The sequence below is a fragment of the Lissotriton vulgaris genome, chromosome 3_1 (assembly GCF_964263255.1).
Source record: "Lissotriton vulgaris chromosome 3_1, aLisVul1.2, whole genome shotgun sequence".
NCBI classification, from domain to species: Eukaryota; Metazoa; Chordata; class Amphibia; order Caudata; family Salamandridae; genus Lissotriton; species Lissotriton vulgaris.
Genome location: NC_141689.1, coordinates 1633090645 through 1633114012, shown reverse-complemented (window position 1 = coordinate 1633114012; position 23368 = coordinate 1633090645).

Below are 23368 nucleotides of genomic sequence, written 5' to 3'. Positions count from 1 at the left end.
CAATCCATTGCTAATGATGTCACATATTATTCATGACATGGTCAGTGACATCACTGATGACATCACTGATGACATCTCAAATGACATCACTGATGACATCACTGATGACATCTCAAATGACTTCACTGATGACATCACTGATGACAACACCCAGTGACTGTATGTTTCTGTAAAGTTAAAATATGTCTTACATATTGAAGAATGAGTGGATGTATAAGTGTCTGGATGAAGGATTTAGTAGGTGCATGACTGACTGTATGAGTGAGTGATTAAATGTGTCTCACTGAGTGCATGGGTTAGTGACTAAACTGTCTTAATTTGGTAATCATTATATATGTTGTTCTGTAAACTGCTGCATGTTTAAATCAGTAGCTATATGAGTAACTATATGGGTTATTGAATGGTTGCCCAAGTATTTGTATGGGAGACTGAGTATGTGTGTGGGTGGCTGGGAGGTGTATGACTCTGTGCATAGATGTGTGAGCAGTTGATTAACTAAATGTGTGGGTTCAAAAGTGCATGTGGAAACAGCTGTATGGGCGGTCGACTGACTGCATGAGTGTATTGGTGAGTGAATGGATATCTCAGTGCTACATGTCAAAGTAAGTACATATGTAAAACACAGTCCATGTGAGAGTTGACATATATAAATAACTGAACATAAGAGCTAGTGAATGTGAGAGTGGCTGTATCGATCATTGTGAACTTGTATCAGGGATTGTATAAGAGAGTAAATATGTGTTAGAATATGTTTGAATAAGTAAGGTGTGTATAACTGTATAGTTGAGGAAATGGAGGTGTGATTAATCTTTTGCATGACTGAGTAGGTGTGTGAGTAACTCCATGGATAAGTGACAGTCTGTGAGTGTCTGTTTATACTGATTGTATCTAAGGTTATATTAGAGTCTGAAGATGTTCATTGTATTATCACATAATGATATCATCAGTGATGTGATCAGTAATGTCAAATGAGATGTCAGTGATGTCATCAGTGATGTCATTTGAGATGTCATCAGTGATGTCATCAGTGATGTCACTGACCATGTCATGAATAATATGTGACATCATTAGCAATGGATTGCGGGTGCGCGATATATAGTTAGTGCAACTAACTATATATGGAATTTCAATGGTTTTGTGCGAGTAAAATAAGGTTTTGTAAATGCTAATCCCTAACTATATATGGTCTATAACCTATGGTTTTTTCAGTGAATATAGATATATATATATAACCTACTGGCGGCCACCAGAGACAAAAGAGCCCAAATGTAGCCCAAATATCAGCCAGATGTAGCCCAACTATAGCCCAATGACAGAATGTCCCAGAGTGTCCTAAAGAACAACTAGAACGCTAACAGTCTTACTTATGACAAAGGTATGACACACCTGAAGTCATCTTGATTGGAATAAAATGGTAACACTTAATACATTTAATTTGAAAAGGAACAAAATGAGGGGTTTCATTTTGCCATAGAAATTTTATATATATATATATATATATATATATATATATATATATATATATATATATATATATATATATATATATATATATATATATATGTATTACCTACTGGCGGTCGCCAGTAGGTATATATAGTTAGGATTTTTTCTCTATGGAACTTTTGAAAATTCTATGTCTAATAACTTTGACGTTTGTGGACGGAATCGGCTAAAATTTTCAGGAAAATGGCACATTTTGTTTCTGATCAGCCCCTGAAAATTTGGGGGGGTTTCACAAGGGGGGGGCCGAGAAAAAAGGGGGTACCAAAACGCATTTTTCCCATGTTAATTTCCATAGGGCGTTTGGCCTCACTTTTAGCTCGAACGGCTGAATGGATTTGCACCAAACTTGGCAAAATTGTAGGGACTGTTAGCCCGATGTGCCTTTGCTGGGTCTCAATATATGTGCTTCAGTGGATTTTGAGAAATTAACGTTTAAAAAAACAGATATATCTGTGACAGCGTCCCAGATAGCGCACCAGATCGCGTACTTTTCGCGTAACGGAGCTTTGCGTAGCGAAGCTGATTGGCTCTCCGGCGTCTGTCAACATTCTAAACAGTCCTGTACGGCCGCCATCTTGTCTCTCGGTAGGATCGAGAGACAAGATGAGGAGAAAAACGAAGGGGGAATTTAATGAAAGGGGGCAAGTAGATCCTTCTTGACCCCCTAGGAATGATGTTGGGGTTATTAAAGGGTCCCGTGGGGCAAATAAAAAAAATTGATTTTTCGCGGTAGAAGCGCTTCTCGGCTCGCGAACCGGATCACAAACTGGTAGCGAAACGTGAATTCGCCATTTTGTGTTTCGGTTTAATTAAATTACTAGGTATAAGGGGGTACAGGAGACGTATCCTGACCCCTTATGTTTTCTGAGGGTGGCTGAGGAGGCTCATATATGTTGATACATGTCTTCCAGCGGCTGTGCATGAGCGTTTTTTTTTTTTTTGCTGCGTGACGTCTGTTAACGTTCAATTCGATGGAAATCAGGAACTGTTGACCTCCATTTTGTCACTGCGAGTAAATATTTTGTTAAAAATAATTGTAAAAAATTAATCCGTATTGATCAACATTGTCTGCGCCATCTTGCCTTTTTTCCAATGCCACACTTTTGTTGAGCACGGCAGCCATTTTAGATGCCTTGACCAGACCCACTCTCTGCACGCCGCCGATCCTCAGCATGGTTCCCCACCCTCGCAAACATCTCCCCCACGCACTGGTCACCCCCGCTCTCTCTCTCCTGCATGGGCCAGAAACCTCCTCCCATCTGCGCTGTTCGTGAGCGTTTTTTTTTTTTGCTGCGTGACGTCTGTTAACGTTCGTTTCGATGGAAATCAGGAACTGTTGACCGCCATTTTGTCACTGCGATTAAATATTTTGTTAAAAATAATTGTTATAAATTAATCCTTATTGATAAACATTGTCTGCGCCATCTTGCCTTTTTTGCAATGCCACACTTTTGTTGAGCACGGCAGCCATTTTAGATGCCTTGACCAGACCCACTCTCTGCACGCCGCCGATCCTCAGCATGGCTCCCCACCCTCGGAAGCATCTCCCCCACTCACTGGTCACCCACGCTCTCTCTCTCATGCATGGGCCATAAACCTCCCCCCATTTGCGCTGCTCTTCCCTGAGAATCACACCCTGTGCCCGCCCGACACCTCCCTTTCACCCTATTCACTACTGCACCCTCTGACACTCCTCTTCCTCTGTGTCTAATTGTCCAGGCAGGTCCCAGGCTATCACTTAGCCCTGCAGATGTAGTTTATGGCTCCAACTGTAGAGAATCACCCCTCTTCAAAGGAGTTACGGTAGATCAAGGCCCCCACCCGATGAGATCCGTCACACCACACGCGTTCCTACTATCTGATAACGATCCTGTATTGTGATTGGTGAGGGGATTCTCACTGTGAGGGTGTGTGGGTCCGAGCCTGAAGCGGAAGATTCCAGGGATGCCTCTTTGTACATCAAAGTTTTTACAATTATGTGTCACATTAAAATATATAGCACTCCAACAAAGTAGTAGGATTATAAAACTTTATTAACTTATAAATATATACAACGCAACAAAAACAGTAAATACATTTAAACATTTTTAAGAAAAAAGAAGCAACAATGGTCAGTAGCTGTCTTTTGTGCGAATAGTCCCAAGGCAGCACAACGTGCTGAGTTCTGGACGGCACCCAGGTGATGTTACCTGGGTGCCGCACTGGTTTTTGGGATCCTACAATGCAGCTCCGAAAAACGGCGTGGGGCGTCCCGGGTGGTGCGGGGGGAGGCCTCGTCAGTAGCGGTCTGTTGTGCGAATAGTCCCAAGGCAGCAGAACGCGCTGAGATGTGGATGGCAACCAGGTGATGTCCAGTAAGTTGCCACACTGGTTTTGGCATCCTACAATGCTGCTCCGAAAAACGGCGTGGGGCGCCCGGGGGGGGGGGAGGCGGCGTGAACGGGCCTTCCCAGGTGGAGGCTCGTCTGCTGTACTGGGGCGCCCCTTTACCGTTTCAGTTGCCATTTCGCCCGCTTTTGCTACACTGTGCCTCATCCTCCATTCAGCTGTTTATCGCTCGCTCTTGCGGCTACAGCGTCTCGCTCACCATGTAGTTGAGTGGCGCCCACTCTTGCAGTGCAGCGATAGGCGGCTGCCACAGGTCTCTTATGCGAGTAAAATTTCCACCTAACTATAACTGGTGTGAAACCTATGGTCTTTTCAGTGAATATATATATATATATATATATATATATATATATATATATATATATATATATATATATATATATGTAGAAGCAATTGTCCCTTGCTGGAGAAGGAGCGACCATTCAGCTGGTGCCGGTGCCGAGTCAAGGACAGGACTCGTTTAGACTTTTACAAAGCAATTTGAAATAAGTCACCGCACTCTTCTAGGATTTGGTTAAGCTTTTTAATCCATCAAGGAAAAAACTTCCTCACCTACGCGTTTCAAACAGATAGGTGAGGAAGTTTTTTCCTTGATGGATTAAAAAGCTTAACCAAATCCTAGAAGAGTGCGGTGACTTATTTCAAATTGCTTTGTAAAAATATATATATATATATATATATATATATATATATATATATATATATATATATATATATATATATATATATTCACTGAAAAAACCATAGGTTATAGACCATAAATAGTTAGGAATTCGCATTTACAAAACCTTATTTTACTCACACAAAACCATTGAAATTCCATATATAGTTAGTTGCACTAACTATATATCGCGCACCCGCAATCCACTGCTGATGATGTCACATATTACATCATTCATGACATGGTCAGTGACATCACTGATGACATCACTGATGACATCTCAAATGACATCACTGATGACATCTCAAATGACATCACTGATGACATCACTGATGACATCTCATTTGACATTACTGATCACATCACTGATGATATCATTCATGTGATAATACGATGAACCTCTTCAGACTCTAATATAACCTTAGATACAATCAGTGTAAACAGACACTCACAGACTGTCACTCATCCATGGAGTTACTCACACACCTAGTCAGTCATGCAAAGAATCAATCACACCTCCTTTTCCTCAACTATACAGTTATACAAACTTTACTTATTCAAACATATACTAACACATATTTACTCTCTTATACAATCCCTGATACAAGTTCACAATGATCCATACAGCCACTCACACATTCACTGGCTCTTATGCACAGTTATTTATATATGTCAACTCTCACATGTACTGTGTTTTACATATGTACTTACTTTGACATGTAGCACTGAGATATCCATTCACTCACCAATACACTCATGCACACAGTCAACCGCCCATACAGCTGTTTCCACATGCACTTTTGAAACCATACATCTAGTGAATCAACTGCTCACACATCTATGCACAGAGTCATACACCTCCCAGCCACCCACACACACACTCAGTCTCCCATACAAATACTTGGGCAACCAATCAATAACCCATATAGTTACTCATATAGCTACTTATCAACACATGCAAGAGTTTACAGAACAACAGACATAATGATGCACAAATTAAGACAGTTTAGTCACTAACCCATGCACTCAGTGAGACACATTTAATCACTCACTCATACAGTCAGTCATGCACCTACTAAATCCTTCATCCAGACACTTATACATCCACTCATTCTTCAATATGTAAGACATATTTTAACTTTACAGAAACATACAGTCACTGGATGTTATCATCAGTGATGTCATCAGTGATGTCATTTGAGATGTCATCAGTGATGTCATCAGTGATGTCACTGACCATGTCATGAATGATGTAATATGTGACATCATCAGCAGTGGATTGCGGGTGCGCGATATATAGTTAGTGCAACTAACTATATATGGAATTTCAATGGTTTTGTGTGAGTAAAATAAGGTTTTGTAAATGCGAATTCCTAACTATATATGGTCTATAACCTATGGTTTTTTCAGTGAATTTTCAAGGTTTTGTAAATGCTAATTCCTAACTATATATGGTCTATAACCTATGGTTTTTTCAGTGAATTTTCAAGGTTTTGTAAATGCTAATTCCTAACTATATATGGTCTATAACCTATGTTTTTTTCAGTGAATATGTATATATACATACATATATAAACATATATCATCTGTATATCTATATAAATACAAACATAAATGCATGCATACATATACTTATATGCATACAGATGCATGTTATTTACATGAAAGTTGAAAAAACACTAATAAAAGCAAAGCTAAAAAGCCACCTCATTACAAACAGAATGGCTTTAACTTAAACGAGGGCGAGATCTATTGCATTTTCAATGCTTGTTTACTTTGGTTCCATCAAGAAGGCATTCAGATGTGCCACACATTTGCCATAAATTCTGAATGTTAGCACTCTAGTTGCACATTAGATCACTGTAGTAAAGCTACTGCTCACCAGGGACGTCTGCTGCTGGTATTCAAAGTGCATGTTTCAGTCTGCATGTCAGAATTTTTTTAATGAAATAGAAGAGGATTTGAGAAGTCACTCAAAATGATCCCTAATTTTTCTTTCTGAAGCACTAATCATACTTTCTATGGCAAAATTAACCCCCTCATGTTGTTCCTTTTTAAATTGAGTGTTTTCAGACTTACCACTACATTCCAATCAAGATGGCTTCTGGTGTGCCATACTTTTGTCATAAGTAAGACTGTTAGCGCTCTAGTTGTTCTTTAGAACACTCTGGGACATTCTGTCATTGGGCTATACTTGGGGTACATCTGGGTGATATTTGGGCTACATTTAGGCTCTTTTGTCTCTGGTGGCCATCTTGGGAGACTGTATGTCAGAATTTTTTAATGAAATTGAAGAGGGTTTGAGAAGTCACTCAAAATGTGCCCTAATTTTTCTTTCTGCAGCACTAATCATAATTCATATGGCAAAATATACCCCCTCATTTTGTTCCTTTTTAAATTAAATGTTTTAAGAGTTACCACTTTATTCCAATCAAGATGGCTTCAGGTGTGCCATACCTTTGTAATAAGTAGGACTGTTAGCGCTCTAGTTGTTCTTTAGAACACTCTGGGACATTCTGTCATTGGGCTATACTTGGGCTACATCTGGGTGATATTTGGGCTACATTTGGGCTCTTTTGTCTCTGGTGGCCATTTTGGGAGACTGCATGTCAGAATGTTTTAATGAAATAGAAAAGGATTTGAGAAGTCACTCAAAATGTGCCCTCATTTTTCATTCTGCAGCACTAATCATACTTTCTATGGCAAAATATACCCCCTCATGTTGTTTCTTTTTAAATAAAATGTTTTAAGAGTTACCACTTTATTCCAATCAAGAGGGCTTCAGGTGTGCCATACCTTTGTAATAAGTAGGACTGTTAGCGCTCTAGTTGTTCTTTAGAACACTCTGGGACATTCTGTCATTGGGCTATACTTGGGCTACATCTGGGTGATATTTGGGCTACGTTTGGGCTCTTTTGTCTCTGGTGGCCATTTTGGGAGACTGCATGTCAGAATGTTTTAATGAAATAGAAAAGGATTTGAGAAGTCACTCAAAATGTGCCCTCATTTTTCATTCTGCAGCACTAATCATACTTTCTATGGCAAAATATACCCCCTCATGTTGTTTCTTTTTAAATAAAATGTTTTAAGAGTTACCACTTTATTCCAATCAAGATGGCTTCAGGTGTGCCATACCTTTGTAATAAGTAGGACTGTTAGCGCTCTAGTTGTTCTTTAGAACACTCTGGGACATTCTGTCATTGGGCTATACTTGGGCTACATCTGGGTGATATTTGGGCTACATTTGGGCTCTTTTGTCTCTGGTGGCTGTTAGACCTGGCACCTTGGCGTGAGTCTCCCTTCCACTTTTTGCTAATGTGCCTCCGATGTTTTGCTGGTTTTCCGATACTCAGGGCACTGCGCCACGGCTGATCCGTGCCGCAGTGCAAGTGCTCCCTACTGTAAATTGTACATATGATTGGTATCCATGATTGGTGCATTGGATTTACTGTTAGTCCCTAGTAAAGCGCACGAGAGAGTGCCGGGGCTTGTAGATGCCAATACTGCTGGTGGGCCTGCAGCGCTGGTTGCGCCACCCACCGAAGCAGCCGTAAAGATGTGTCTGGGAACTGCGACCGCAGAACCTGCGTGTGGTCTCGTACTGTCACGCTAGCTGGGCAAGTGTCCCCACTTGCCAGCACCGACCCTTCCCTTGACTACATATTAGTCACCCCTATGGTAGGCCTGCGGGCAGGGTGCATTGTAGGTGCAAGGTAGGACAAGCCCTGATGTGCGTGGCATGTCCTAGTAGTGACTTACAACAAAGACCGTATTTCACTACTGAAGGCTACCTGCTCCATTAGGCCAGACTGGGCTGCGAGGGTTATTACACCCTATAACCCCCGCAGGCTCAAGGAGCATGGTAGTGAGTCATGTTTAGTATGCCTGAACTCAGGATAAGGAGATATTTCTTGTAGTCAAGTTTATTTCAGTGTCCTGGGTTCGCAAATGCTACTTTTAGAAAGTTAGCATTTGCTTGCTTAACCATTTCAGCCGCCTCTGCTGGTGTGTATCTGACTGTCTGGGATGTGTGAGTGACAGGGCTGGAGGGATGACAGGTGGTGAATGCGCAGATTACACCTTAGTGGGAGGTAGGAGTGCCTCTTGACTCGAGCTGTCCCTGTGCTCGACCTCCACAATGCTGGCTCCACCCTCCTGGGGAGCGGCGGATGACTCTGCCGGCACCTGGCCCAGGAAGGGCGAAGCCCCCATCAACAAGGTACTCTGGCCACTCCTGTCCGGACAATGCTGGCTCCACCTCCTGTGGGGCGTCTGATGCGCCTGCCCCTCACACTGAAAGCAGAAGCCGGAGTACACCCGCGGGGGTACTCCAGAACTGAGAGTGGCTGCGCAAAGGCCCCCCTGGCCTGCGAGAACAAAAGAATTGGCCTATAAAAGACGGAGCCCTGCTCCTTGAAAATTAGATCCGGTTTGGGCCACAGAAAGACTCTGCCCTACGAGAAGGACCGTGAGAGACAAGGAAGGGTGCTGACTCTTGCCTGTGTCTGGTGCCTTGCTGCTGAAGGAGAGGAAGACAATAAGACTACGAAAAGACTATTGTGCTACTTGTGCCAAACTCTGCAAAGAGATCTCCAAGGGCTTGCAACTGAACTTGCCCCCTGACCAGCGTCCCAGGACCAGTGGACGCTACCCCCTTGGAAAGCGACTGCGGGTGCTGACCATCGCCGCAGCACTGACGGAGGAATCTCCTCTAAGGCATCAACATCCTCCCGACCACCGTGACCGGGGCCCAGAGCAACAGCAGAAGCAAAGTGAGGACCAGCCGCCGCTGGCCCGAACACCGTGACCGCAACTGCACCGGGAGCCCGAGAGCAAAGCAAAGGAGGACCCGTCCGGTCCAAGCTATCGAGGTGAAGGCATAGCAAGCCCTCACCCACCTGCAAAGACGGACAACTGCCCTACGAGAATCCGCCCAGTCGGTAAGCCTGCCCGACAGCCCAGCTGTGAGCCCACAGCTGCCCCGACATTTGGCTGGGTACGTCCTGCACTTGGGGACCGTACTGCCACTTGTCGCCACCGCACAGCCGCCACCTCCAGGGTCAGAGCGGACGACGAGGAAAGGACCCTGCCGCCACAGAACACCGCTGCCCCGGACGACCAGTGACCTGCTCGGCCGAAGAGCCGCAACGATCAGCGACCCCGGGAAGGCAACGCGACGTGGGACAGATCCCTTGGAAGCCGCCGGCTCCACAAGAACTTTGAATAACACTGGTCTACGGACCTCAAGAGAACTTCCATAAGAACTGTGGTAACCCGAATTAAGTAAACTTGCAACCGTCTTCGTAAAGTTATTGACTGTATTCACAAGCCTGCTTAAAATCTATATAAAGATATATATTTTTACAAGAATACAGTCTGGTCTCGTTGTGTGGTGGGTTGGTTGTAAAGGTGTACTGTTGGAAGTGTTTAACCCTATGTGCCCCAAAGATTAGCCTACGACTGCTTAAGCCACACTACCTAGAGGGTAAGCAGAGGTTGTCTGGAAGGTAACCCTCAGCCCTGACGAGGAAGAGAGAGTCCCTGCTTGTCGCTAGTGCTGCACTGCGCCAACTAGAGCCTCCCCCTTCCTACATTGGACGCAGCGGTGAGGATTTCGAATTTACACTTGCGATAGTTATACCTGAGCTTCTGACCACTACACAAGGATTACGGTGCAGTTACTAAACCACAGACTTTGCTTTTTGAAAGAAGATTCCGCGTGCAGAAACCATGCCGGGCACAAAGAGCCTGGATGGAGCGGAGTCCACGACCTCTGAGGTGTTGGAGGTGGAGTGGGACGCCGCGCTGGATAAGTACACCAGAGTTGAACTGAAGTTTTTCTGTAGGAAACTCAAAGTGCCGCACGCTGGCTGCAAAAACAAACCGGAGCTCTACAAGGCCCTGAAAGCCTGGGTGGAGTCCAGAAAGACCCCGGAGGAGCAAGACGTCCTCGCCGAGCAGAATGCAACGACGGAGCAGAATGCACCTGGGGATCTGATCGATCTTGAGAGGCAAGACAGCGAGCACAGCTTTGGTAAAGGCCTGTCGCCAGAGGAGCTGGCGGACAGGAAGGAAACCCGGAATCACGAAAGAAAGTTGGCAGAATTGAAAATCCAGCTGGAGCTGGAAACCAAAAGAATGGCGCTGGAAGAGCGAAAGCACCAGATGGATTATGAAATCAAGATGAGGGAGATAAGTCTCAAGGAGAGAGACTTGGATCGGCCTCCCTCTGGTGGCAGCACATCGCCAGTGCAGGTAGAGTCAAGAGTGCACATCCCGAAGGACGTAGTTAAGGAGTTCTTTAAGGGGGATGACATAGGACAGTGGTTTAGGGCATACGAGGTAGCCATGTCCTCCCACCGGGTCCCTGACAAGGATTGGGGAGCGGGGTTGTGGGGAAGGTTCCTTAGCGAAGGGAGAGATACCTTGCTAGATTTGCCCGTTGAGAATCAGAGATCCTATGCCCACATGAAAGAAGCTTTATTAAACAGGTACGGGCTTACCCCTGAAATGTATAGACAGAAGTTTAGGGGATGTACTAAGCGGCCTGGGAACACGTATGTGGAGTATGTGACTTACTTTTGCAGAGCACTGGATGGTTGGGTGAAAGGTAACAAAGTTAATGATTTTCAAGGTCTCTTTGATTTAATTGCATGGGAGCACTTGGCTGATCACTGTTTTCCTGAGTTACGCCAACACCTGATCGATAGCAAGCTGTCCAACCCGAGGAAGCTTGCTGAGGAGGCGGACCGCTGGCTCAGCACCAGGGTCCACAAGGGTCCCGTGGGAGATTCCGGCAAGAGTGGGCAGGGTCCCCAGCAGAAGAGTGGGGGGGACAAAGGGGGAAAACAGAAAGGGTTCCAAAAAGGCCCCCAAAGTAGTTCCCAGGGGAATCCGCAGCAGGGTTCTCAGCCTCCCCCACCCCCGAAGCAGAATGGGGCCCCGACAGGTAAACCTGTTCCAAAGGGGCCCTTCAATTGTTTCAAATGTGGCGAGCCTGGGCACATATCCAGTGACCCCAAGTGTCGCCTATTTGGAAAACCTGCACCCACTGGTGCTCCGCCCCGACAAGTGACTAGCGTTCACCTGGGAGAAGAAATGATGGTCCCGGGGGGTGGAGATCCCGTTCACATGACCCTGGTCTCGTTAGGAGACAGCGAGATGATCCCTACGAACTACCTGCCCTCTAACACTAAGAAATATGGGCAGGTAGTGATCATCAATGGTAAGGAAGCTGAGGCTCTTAGAGACACAGGAGCCAGTGTGACTGCAGTGAGGCAGCACCTGGTGTCTCAAGAGCAGGTTGTACCCCATGCCTACTGTAGGGTTATCAACGCTGATAATTCCGAGAGTCAGTGTCCGATGGCTCAAGTTCCCTTCGAGTGGGGGGGGTCTCTGGTACTCTGCAGGTCTGTGTGAGAAAAACCATGCCTGTTGACTGTTTGCTAGGGAACGACTTGGAGCACTCCCCTTGGGAAAAGGTGGAGAAAGCGACTCACCTGCGGATGGTGGGTCTGCCGGACTGGGCGTGCGTGACCACCCGGTCGATGGCAGCCAGTAAGGGTGAGCGAGAGGTCCTGGGGCCTGATGGAGAGGCCCAGGAACCGGCTTTAGGGAGAAGGCGCAGGGGGCGCGGGAAACTGGCCCCTGAAGTTCCTAAGGTCCAGGAGGAGGCAGACCTTGAGGGGGATGCCCTGGAGCCTACAGGGGAACAGATCGCCGAACTGGGGGACCTGCCTGAGCTGACCCATTGGCAGCAAGAAGGAGGACCCTCCAGGGAGGAATTCTGCAGGGAGCAGAAAGAATGCCCTTCTCTCGTGGGTATGCGGCAACAGGCTGCAGACCAGGCCAATGGTGTTCAGGCCAAAACACATTACGTGTACTGGGAGAACGACCTCCTGTATTCGGAGCCTAAGGCTGCTGAACCTGGGTCAGCCCGTGTGCTGGTGGTACCCCAGAAGTTCAGAGCCTTCCTACTGGGTCTGGCTCACGATGTGCCTTTAGCAGGACATCTAGGGATGGACAAGGCCTATGACAGGCTTGTCACCCACTTCTACTGGCCCCAAATGCATAAAAGCTCAGACGCTTATTGCAGAACCTGTCCGACTTGCCAGGCAAGTGGGAAGACGGGAGGGAAGAACAAGGCTCCCCTCCAACCCTTCCCTGTGGTCGGTACGCCATTCCAGCGAGTGGGTATTGACATCGTTGGGCCTCTGGACCCCAAGACAGCCATGGGCAACAGGTTCATCCTGGTCTTGGTGGACCATGCCACCCGGTACCCTGAAGCCATCCCTCTGAGGACAGTGACGGCTCCCGTGGTGGGGCGTGCACTGATGGGAATTTTCTCACGAGTAGGATTCCCTCTAGAGGTGGTGAGCGACAGGGGGACCAATTTCATATCGAAATATATGAAGTCCCTTTGGCAGGAGTGTGGCGTAACGTACAAGTTCACCACACCCTACCATCCCCAAGGTAACGGGTTGGTTGAAAGATTCAACCGAACCCTCAAAGGCATGATAATGGGCCTAGAAGGTCCGATGAGGCGTAAGTGGGACGTCCTCTTGCCATGCCTGCTGTTTGCATATCGCGAGGTACCACAGAAGTCCCTAGGGTTCAGCCCCTTTGAACTGCTGTACGGTCACCCCGTGAGAGGACCACTGAGTTTGGTAAAGGAAGGCTGGGAGCAATCTCCCAGGAAACCTCCCCAGAATGTATATAGCTACATGCTGGCCTTCAGAAACCAGACCAGGCGCTTCAGACAACTTGCCGAGGCAAATCTGGAAGCGAGCCAGGAAGAAATGAAGCGGTGGTACGATCAGAATGCCACTCTGGTCGAGCTTCAGCCTGGACAGGAGGTGTATGTCTTGGCCCCAGTGGAGCCCTGTGCCCTTCAAGATAAGTGGACAGGACCCTTTGAGGTTGTGGAGCGCAAGAGCCCCGTGACATACTTGGTGGACATGAAGACGCCCAGGAACCCTTTGCGGGTCCTACATGTCAACCGCCTCAAGCCCCACTTGCGAAGGTCCGAAGTGGGCATGTTGTTGGCAACCGATGATGGAATGGAGGAGGAGTCGGAGCCTCTCCCTGACCTCTTGGTGGCCTGTGAGAAGGATGGGTCTGTGGATGGAGTTAACCTCTCACCCTCCCTGACCGCCGAACAACAGGAGGACTGCCGCCAGTTGCTGGGACAGTTTCCAGACCTGTTCTCCCTGGTTCCAAGTGTCACAGATTGGTGCGTCCATGATGTGGACACTGGAGACAGCTTACCGGTGAAGCACAAGGCTTACCGGGTAACTGACAGGGTCCGGGCCTGCATCAAGGAGGAGGTCTCCAAGATGCTTGCCCTCGGGGTGGTTGAGTCTTCCAGCAGTCCTTGGTCCAGCCCCGTGGTCTTGGTTCCGAAGGCTGCTGCGCCGGGAGCCACACCCGAACTCCGGTTCTGTGTGGACTACAGAGGACTCAATTCAGTCACGAAGACTGACGCGCACCCCATCCCCAGAGCTGACGAGCTCATTGATCGGCTAGGGGCTGCCCGGTTTCTCAGCACGTTTGATTTAACGTCTGGGTACTGGCAGATCGCCTTGACCGATGGGGCAAAGGAGAGGTCGGCATTCTCTACACCAGATGGGCATTTCCAGTTCCGGGTTATGCCATTTGGGATGAAGAATGCCCCTGCCACCTTTCAGAGATTGGTCAACCAGGTGTTGGCTGGACTGGACGAGTTCAGTGCCGCCTACCTGGATGACATCGCGGTGTTCAGCGGCACCTGGCCCGAACACCTGCGACACCTCTGGGAAGTGTTGATGGCCCTGCGCAGAGCAGGCCTCACAATCAAGGCAAGCAAGTGCCAGATTGGGCAGGGTTCAGTGGTGTACTTGGGACACCAAGTTGGGAGTGGCAAGGTAGCCCCCTTGCAGCCCAAAATCGAAACCATCCTGGCTTGGGAACCCCCCAAGACCCAGACTGCAGTGAGAGCCTTCCTGGGGCTCACTGGGTATTACAGGAGGTTTGTCAAGGGCTATGGCACGATCATGGCCCCCTTGACAGAGCTGACTTCGAAAAAGCAGCCCAGGAATGTGATTTGGACTGACACCTGTCAGAAAGCTTTCGACACCCTGAAGACTGCCATGTGCACGGCGCCCGTGCTCCTGGCCCCAGATTTCTCCAAGGAGTTCATTGTGCAAACAGACGCTTCAGAGCATGGTGTAGGGGCTGTTCTTTCACAGATGACTGAGGAGGGCTTTGACCAACCCGTAGCCTTCATAAGCCGGAGGTTACTTCCACGGGAAAGTAGGTGGAGTGCAATAGAGCGTGAAGCATTTGCTGTGGTCTGGGCGCTGAAGAAGCTAAGACCCTACTTGTTTGGGTCTCACTTCCGAGTTCAGACGGACCACAGGCCCCTCAGATGGTTGATGCAAATGAGGGGTGAGAACCCGAAACTGTTGAGGTGGTCCATTTCTCTACAGAGTATGGACTTTACGGTGGAACACCGCCCTGGCACCGATCACGCCAACGCTGACGGTCTGTCCAGATTTTTCCGCCTTAGTGATGTGGAACTCCCTGGGGAAGGGTAGTTCCCCCCACATTTCAGCTGGAGGGGACACATGTTAGACCTGGCACCTTGGCGTGAGTCTCCCTTCCACTTTTTGCTAATGTGCCTCCGATGTTTTGCTGGTTTTCTGATACTCAGGGCACTGCGCCACGGCTGATCCGTGCCGCAGTGCAAGTGCTCCCTACTGTAAATTGTACATATGATTGGTATCCATGATTGGTGCATTGGATTTACTGTTAGTCCCTAGTAAAGCGCACGAGAGAGTGCCGGGGCTTGTAGATGCCAATACTGCTGGTGGGCCTGCAGCGCTGGTTGCGCCACCCACCGAAGCAGCCGTAAAGATGTGTCTGGGAACTGCGACCGCAGAACCCGCGTGTGGTCTCGTACTGTCACGCTAGCTGGGCAAGTGTCCCCACTTGCCAGCACCGACCCTTCCCTTGACTACATATTAGTCACCCCTATGGTAGGCCTGCGGGCAGGGTGCATTGTAGGTGCAAGGTAGGACAAGCCCTGATGTGCGTGGCATGTCCTAGTAGTGACTTACAACAAAGACCGTATTTCACTACTGAAGGCTACCTGCTCCATTAGGCCAGACTGGGCTGCGAGGGTTATTACACCCTATAACCCCCGCAGGCTCAAGGAGCATGGTAGTGAGTCATGTTTAGTATGCCTGAACTCAGGATAAGGAGATATTTCTTGTAGTCAAGTTTATTTCAGTATCCTGGGTTCGCAAATGCTACTTTTAGAAAGTTAGCATTTGCTTGCTTAACCATTTCAGCCGCCTCTGCTGGTGTGTATCTGACTGTCTGGGATGTGTGAGTGACAGGGCTGGAGGGATGACAGGTGGTGAATGCGCAGATTACACCTTAGTGGGAGGTAGGAGTGCCTCTTGACTCGAGCTGTCCCTGTGCTCGACCTCCACAATGCTGGCTCCACCCTCCTGGGGAGCGGCGGATGACTCTGCCGGCACCTGGCCCAGGAAGGGCGAAGCCCCCATCAACAAGGTACTCTGGCCACTCCTGTCCGGACAATGCTGGCTCCACCTCCTGTGGGGCCTCTGATGCGCCTGCCCCTCACACTGAAAGCAGAAGCCGGAGTACACCCGCGGGGGTACTCCAGAACTGAGAGTGGCTGCGCAAAGGCCCCCCTGGCCTGCGAGAACAAAAGAATTGGCCTATAAAAGACGGAGCCCTGCTCCTTGAAAATTAGATCCGGTTTGGGCCACAGAAAGACTCTGCCCTACGAGAAGGACCGTGAGAGACAAGGAAGGGTGCTGACTCTTGCCTGTGTCTGGTGCCTTGCTGCTGAAGGAGAGGAAGACAATAAGACTACGAAAAGACTATTGTGCTACTTGTGCCAAACTCTGCAAAGAGATCTCCAAGGGCTTGCAACTGAACTTGCCCCCTGACCAGCGTCCCAGGACCAGTGGACGCTACCCCCTTGGAAAGCGACTGCGGGTGCTGACCATCGCCGCAGCACTGACGGAGGAATCTCCTTTAAGGCATCAACATCCTCCCGACCACCATGACCGGGGCCCAGAGCAACAGCAGAAGCAAAGTGAGGACCAGCCGCCGCTGGCCCGAACACCGTGACCGCAACTGCACCGGGAGCCCGAGAGCAAAGCAAAGGAGGACCCGTCCGGTCCAAGCTATCGAGGTGAAGGCATAGCAAGCCCTCACCCACCTGCAAAGACGGACAACTGCCCTACGAGAATCCGCCCAGTCGGTAAGCCTGCCCGACAGCCCAGCTGTGAGCCCACAGCTGCCCCGACATTTGGCTGGGTACGTCCTGCACTTGGGGACCGTACTGCCACTTGTCGCCACCGCACAGCCGCCACCTCCAGGGTCGGAGCGGACGACGAGGAAAGGACCCTGCCGCCACAGAACACCGCTGCCCCGGACGACCAGTGACCTGCTCGGCCGAAGAGCCGCAACGATCAGCGACCCCGGGAAGGCAACGCGACGTGGGACAGATCCCTTGGAAGCCGCCGGCTCCACAAGAACTTTGAATAACACCGGTCTACGGACCTCAAGAGAACTTCCATAAGAACTGTGGTAACCCGAATTAAGTAAACTTGCAACCGTCTTCGTAAAGTTATTGACTGTATTCACAAGCCTGCTTAAAATCTATATAAAGATATATATTTTTACAAGAATACAGTCTGGTCTCGTTGTGTGGTGGGTTGGTTGTAAAGGTGTACTGTTGCAAGTGTTTAACCCTATGTGCCCCAAAGATTAGCCTACGACTGCTTAAGCCACACTACCTAGAGGGTAAGCAGAGGTTGTCTGGAAGGTAACCCTCAGCCCTGACGAGGAAGAGAGAGTCCCTGCTTGTCGCTAGTGCTGCACTACGCCAACTAGAGCCTCCCCCTTCCTACAGTGGCCATTTTGGGAGACTGCATGTCAGAATGTTTTAATGAAATAGAAAATGATTTGAGAAGTCACTCAAAATGTGCCCTAATTTTTCATTCTGCAGCACTAATCATACTTTCTATGGCAAAATATACCCCCTCATGTTGTTTCTTTTTAAATTAAATGTTTTAAGAGTTACCACTTTATTCCAATCAAGATGGCTTCAGGTGTGCCATACCTTTGTAATAAGTAGGACTGTTAGCGCTCTAGTTGTTCTTTAGAACACTCTGGGACATTCCGTCATTGGGCTATACTTGGGCTACATCTGGGTGATATTTGGGCTACATTTGGGCTCTTTTGTCTCTGGTGGCCATTTTGGGAGACTGCATGTCAGAATGTTTTAATGAAATAGAAAATGATTTGAGAAGTCACTCAAAATGTGCCCTAATTTTTCATTCTGCAGCACTAATCATACTTTCTATGGCAAAATATACCCCCTCATGTTGTTTCTTTTTAAATTAAATGTTTTAAGAGTTACCACTTTATTCCAATCAAGATGGCTTCAGGTGTGCCATACCTTTGTAATAAGTAGGACTGTTAGCGCTCTAGTTGTTCTTTAGAACACTCTAGGAGGCTGCAGTAGAACACAAAGGAATCAACTGACAGTCTCTGTCCTTGTTGGATGTACATGTTTTACTGAGAATGTCAGACTTCATTTTCACATGACTGAGAAAGATAATGTGAATTTACAGAAAATATGCTTTCAGTTTAGCTTATAGATCCCCTTCCAAACCACTGTGGGAAAATCATGAGATATTAGTTTTCTTTCAAACAATATTCATGATATCACAGCAGAAGGTTTTTTCACATGGTAAAATCACCTTAGAACCCACCACAATTCCTAAAACGAGTATGGTACCATCAACAAATGATTTATAATGTAAATAAAGTCCTAAAACCCTCTATTAACTACAATGCTTTTTAATGAGGTGCTATCATGTATATTGGTCCCAAGATGGCTGCCAACACTTCTTGGATGAAGTGCTGACAGCCAATCAGATCAGATGTGTGGTTAGGCTCCGCCCAGATATATATCTTTTTTTGAACCTAAATTACTCAAAATCCACTGGAGCACATATATTGAGACCTAGCAAAGGCACATCGGGCTAACAGTCCCTACAATTTTGCCAAGTTTCGTGCAAATCCATTCAGCCGTTCGAGCTAAAAGTGAGGCCAACCGCCCTATGGAAATTAACATGGGAAAAACGCGTTTTGGGACCCCCCTTTTTTCTCGGCCCCCCCTTGATGAAACTCCCCCAAATTGTCAGGGGCTGCTCAGAAACAAAATGTTTAATTTTCCTGAAAATTTGAGCCAATTCCGTCCACAAACGCCAAAGTTATTAGACATAGAATTTTCAAAAATCCCATAGAGAAAAAATCCTAACTATATATACCTACTGGCGACCGCCAGTAGGTAATATATATATATATATATATATATATATATATATATATATATATATATATATATATATATATATATATATATATATATATATATATATATATATATATATATATATATATATATATATATATATATATATATATATATATATATATATATATATATATATATATGTATATATATATATATCTATGTATGTATATATATATATATATATATATTGTTAGACCTGGCATCATTGGCATGAGTCTCTCCTCCATTTTTTTGTCTGTTTGCCTCCTCTGTTTACGATGTTTTGCTGGAATATTGCTTTGGGCACAGTGCCACTGCTGATCAGTGCCACAGTGCAAGTGCTCCCTATGTTAAATTGATACACTAATTGGATTCCATGTTTGGCTTATTTGGTTTATTGTCAGTCCCTATTAGAGTGCACCAGGAGTGCCAGGGCTTGTAAATACAAATGCTGCTGGTGGGCTTGCAGCACTGGTTGTGCTACCCACAGAAGCGGCCTAGTGAAATATGTCTAAGGTCTGCCATTGCAGAACCTGCGTGCAGTCTGGTACTGCCATGCTGACTGCGCAAGTACACCTACTTGCCAGTCTCCAAAACCTTCCCTTAACTTCATGTTAGTCACCCCTATGGTAGGCCCAAGGGCAGGGTGCATTGTAAGCATGTGGCATATCCTAATAGTGAATTACAGCCATTTTCGTTTTTCACTATTGTAAGGCTACCTGCTCTCCTTAGGCCAGACTTGGCTGCTGGAATTATTACACTATATAACCCAAACAGACTCAGAGAGCATGGTGGAAAGTCGAGTTTAGTATCCCTGAACTCAGAATTTAATAACACATCCTTTAGGATGGATGGTTTTTAAATTCTGAGTTTGAAACTAGCACTTTTAGAAAGTGACTAGGCTCGCAACTGTTGACCACTGCTTCCTGTTGAGCGCTGTTGAACAACTGTTCGTGGGAGCTGCGTCGTTGTGTGGTCCGGGGGCTGGAGGCGAACAGAGAGCGGAGAGCGGAGCGGACAGCAGCGCCTAGAGTGTGCCGTGTGCTGCCGTGCCGAGTGTGCCGTGCCGTGCTGCCGGCCTGCAGCTGAGCTGCTGGAGGAAGGTTGTTTCGAGAAGCCGGGTCCAAGCTCCGTCTACGAGTCGCGCACCATATGAACACACCTGAAGAGGTAGGAGTGTAGCGCTTGGGGCGAGTCGCAAGCCGCGAGCCGCGAGCCGTGAGGCTCTTGCGTCCACCTGCATCCTGTGACGCGGAATAAGCGAATAAGTGAAAATCACCGCCCTCGCCATTCAGTCAGTGCCAAAACCAAGCTGCAGGCCTGTGACTGTTTTACCGCCGCCGCCCCGCCCTGAAGCAACCCTCTCTGCTCTTTCTGTTCATTTTGGCAGCTGGCAGCTGTCTGAGGAGAGGAGAAGAGCGGCAATGAGGCGAGGTGTGCGAGTTCGTGGGGATTGAGTTTGAGTTTGAGAAAACCTCCCTGTGTGGGCAGGATCCTGTGACCTGCGACTTGCGACCTGCGACCAGCGATTGGTGGCCAGTAGCAGTTGGCTGAAGCTGCAGTCAAAGCGAGGGTAGAGGTCCAGTAGGAGTCTAGTGTGCCTTCCTACAGCTACCGTTCCTCATCTACCCTGTCCACCTGAGATGAGATCTGGCAGGGTGGGGACAACTGCTCCCCAAAGAAAAAAGAAAAGCAGAGGGAAAAATGCGAGGTTAATTTTGGACCCTGAGCAGTCACCTAATCTGCTGCTGAGCGACACCGACACCATAACTGAAAGCACGTCTCAAGCCTCCAGGAAATGTCATGACATGACAGCCTGCAAACTTTTTGGCAATCAGCCAAAGATAACAACAACATTTAATTATCTAAAGGACATCGGGTCAGCGGTCTTCTCTAGCAACAAGAATATCACGGGTCTCCCAATCCCCCTAAGTCCACTGGTGACTACCATGAAGGGCAGTGCCCTTGTAGCAAACGGGGCGCCATGGACTCCCCAATGCAGTCAAACGTCAGCCACCGTTACTACTAAACCACCAATGGCAGATCGAACCGTGGATAGGGGGTGCCCAGCAAGGAAGTCCCCCTCAACACAGAAAGCGCATCGGCACAACTCTGCACCACCCGGAGTCGCCAAATCCAGTGTTGCACTCAATACAATGGAACTCCATATAGAACCAGCTGAAGAAAAAACTAGAGATCTGGAAAACTTCAAACAAATGCTTCTTGAAGCCAGCTTCAGCATCCCGTGTAGTCAAAATGGCGAATCTGCCATTTACTCCATCAAGGGCAGCGTCACCGCCTTGACGACGGAAGGAGCGGGCACCTCCTTTGGGGGGGTGGACTTACCAACAGGACCAACACCGAGTGAGTAAACCTGAGCCTGTGCCTATTGAAATCACAATGGACACAGAGGATGCAGAGGGAGTCATGAAAGAGCTTTCCTATTTCGAGTGGACAGAATGGGCAAAAATGTTGCACTCATGAGGGAACACATTCCCTGGACATCCTCAGCCACCAGTAACACCAAGGCAGGACAAAAGTGAGGTCCCCTCACAAGAAAAGGCATGGGCTACCGCCCTCGACATTCTCCAAAAGTCAGCAGACGCAATGACTTATCAGGCGGATAAATGGACATTCAAATCAGCCTTCTAAACACACTTGCCGTGTACGTAGTCAAAATCGACGACAGGATCTCAAACCTAAATAGCCTGATCAGACGGGCCCAGGAAGCTGTAGACCGCCCGCAGCAAGGATGTGACTGTACACCAATAGTGGAGAAACTCTGTTCACTCCCAGGTATAATGGAAACGCTTGTGGTAGACCTAAAATAAATAGTAAAAGCTAAACCCATCCCTGGAAATGGCAGTGACGCTGACTCAGGAAATTCAAGCGAAGACCCTCAAGCAAAAACAGTTTCTAACTCAAGGTCAAGAGGGGAAGAAGGTGCCAACTCCTCACGACTTCAAGAGACATCGGTGCAAGGTGTCAGAGCGAGCGAACAGCAATTTCCTCAGGTCACCAGCAGAGCAAATTCCACCCTTCTTTCTTCAATCGAACAAGATGAGGGTGATCCTGTGGGAAAAGTGAAAAGACAAAGGAAGCGGAAAGGACGCAACAAAATAAGAAGGAGTAAACAAGTGTTAAGTCTCTACCCGATGTTTAACACCCTTAGACGTCCTGGAGCCTCAGGAGAGGATGATTTAAAAACTCCTTTGATCCAGCAACCATAACGGAAGTACAACCAACCATCCAGGATAGTGAAAGAAGGAAGAGTGACATTTCCCCCTCGTCAACAGTAAAGAAATCATTAATGGCACCTCTAGGAAAAAGTGTGCTCAGTGGTGTAAAAGAGCAAATAATTACCACCAACATGGCTCCCACAAATACACCCATCGTCCAGAACGAGGAAACGTGACAAGGCAGCTTGGAGGCACCATGTCAAAGCAGCTAGTCACAGTCAGCTGTGTCAACAATCAACAGGGCGCACTTTCAGCAAGTGCAAAATGGGCCATTGGTCAAGTAAATAATGAAAGCCTCGATAGTGTGCAAAACGAGGTCCCTTCCACGGGCCCATTGACAAAGGTTGCTCAAACGTCCAATGCGGAAAAAACAGAGGCAATGCCTAGGCCAATTAGCACAGTGCTGAGTGGGGATGCCCTCTTTACCTTCTTCTACCCAGAATACAAGTCTAAAGGTAGCCATGACGTCCTAAATCGGGGTAACATCTTAAAGCTGATTCAAGCGACAGGACTGTCAAATGCAATAACCTCACAAGACATAATATCGGTAGAATGTATTGCACCGTGCCAAGGCTAATCAAACGAATCCACAAAGGTCACCTGGTGTACCGCAGAGGCAATGAACAACATTCTAGGGTTAATCGACACCTTCAAGCAATGGGGAATACTGATACAACCGGGCAGGGAAGCGGGTTATCCACACGTTTTACAGGAAAGCCGTGGTGAGGAACACAGTCGTGTAGGGAGGGGTTTAGTATAATCCGTCCTCAGGGATGCAACACAACAAAACCCCCACTCCTGACCACTCAATGAGGAAAGTAAGAGAAGACGGGATCACATCAATCAGGAATCAGGATGAGGCCGGTACATGGTCATGGTTGGCTGGCACCCTGTGTGTGAAAAGATGGGGCCCCTACCTCACAGGATGAACCCTGGTAAGGAAACTATACTTTTTTGGATAAAGCACAGGGTTACGTGCAAGGATTATAACCACACAAGCTAGACGCTGAACAAATATTCAAGTACTAATCAATATTTGTATGATCTATCTTCTGTTTAATTTTAATCATTATATCAAAAAAGATTTTGTTCACATTTTTATGTCTGTTTTTTTTAAAAAGTTACATATTTTTTGACTTTGCAAAATACATTATATTGCATGTGACCCTATACAAATCTAATAAATTGCAA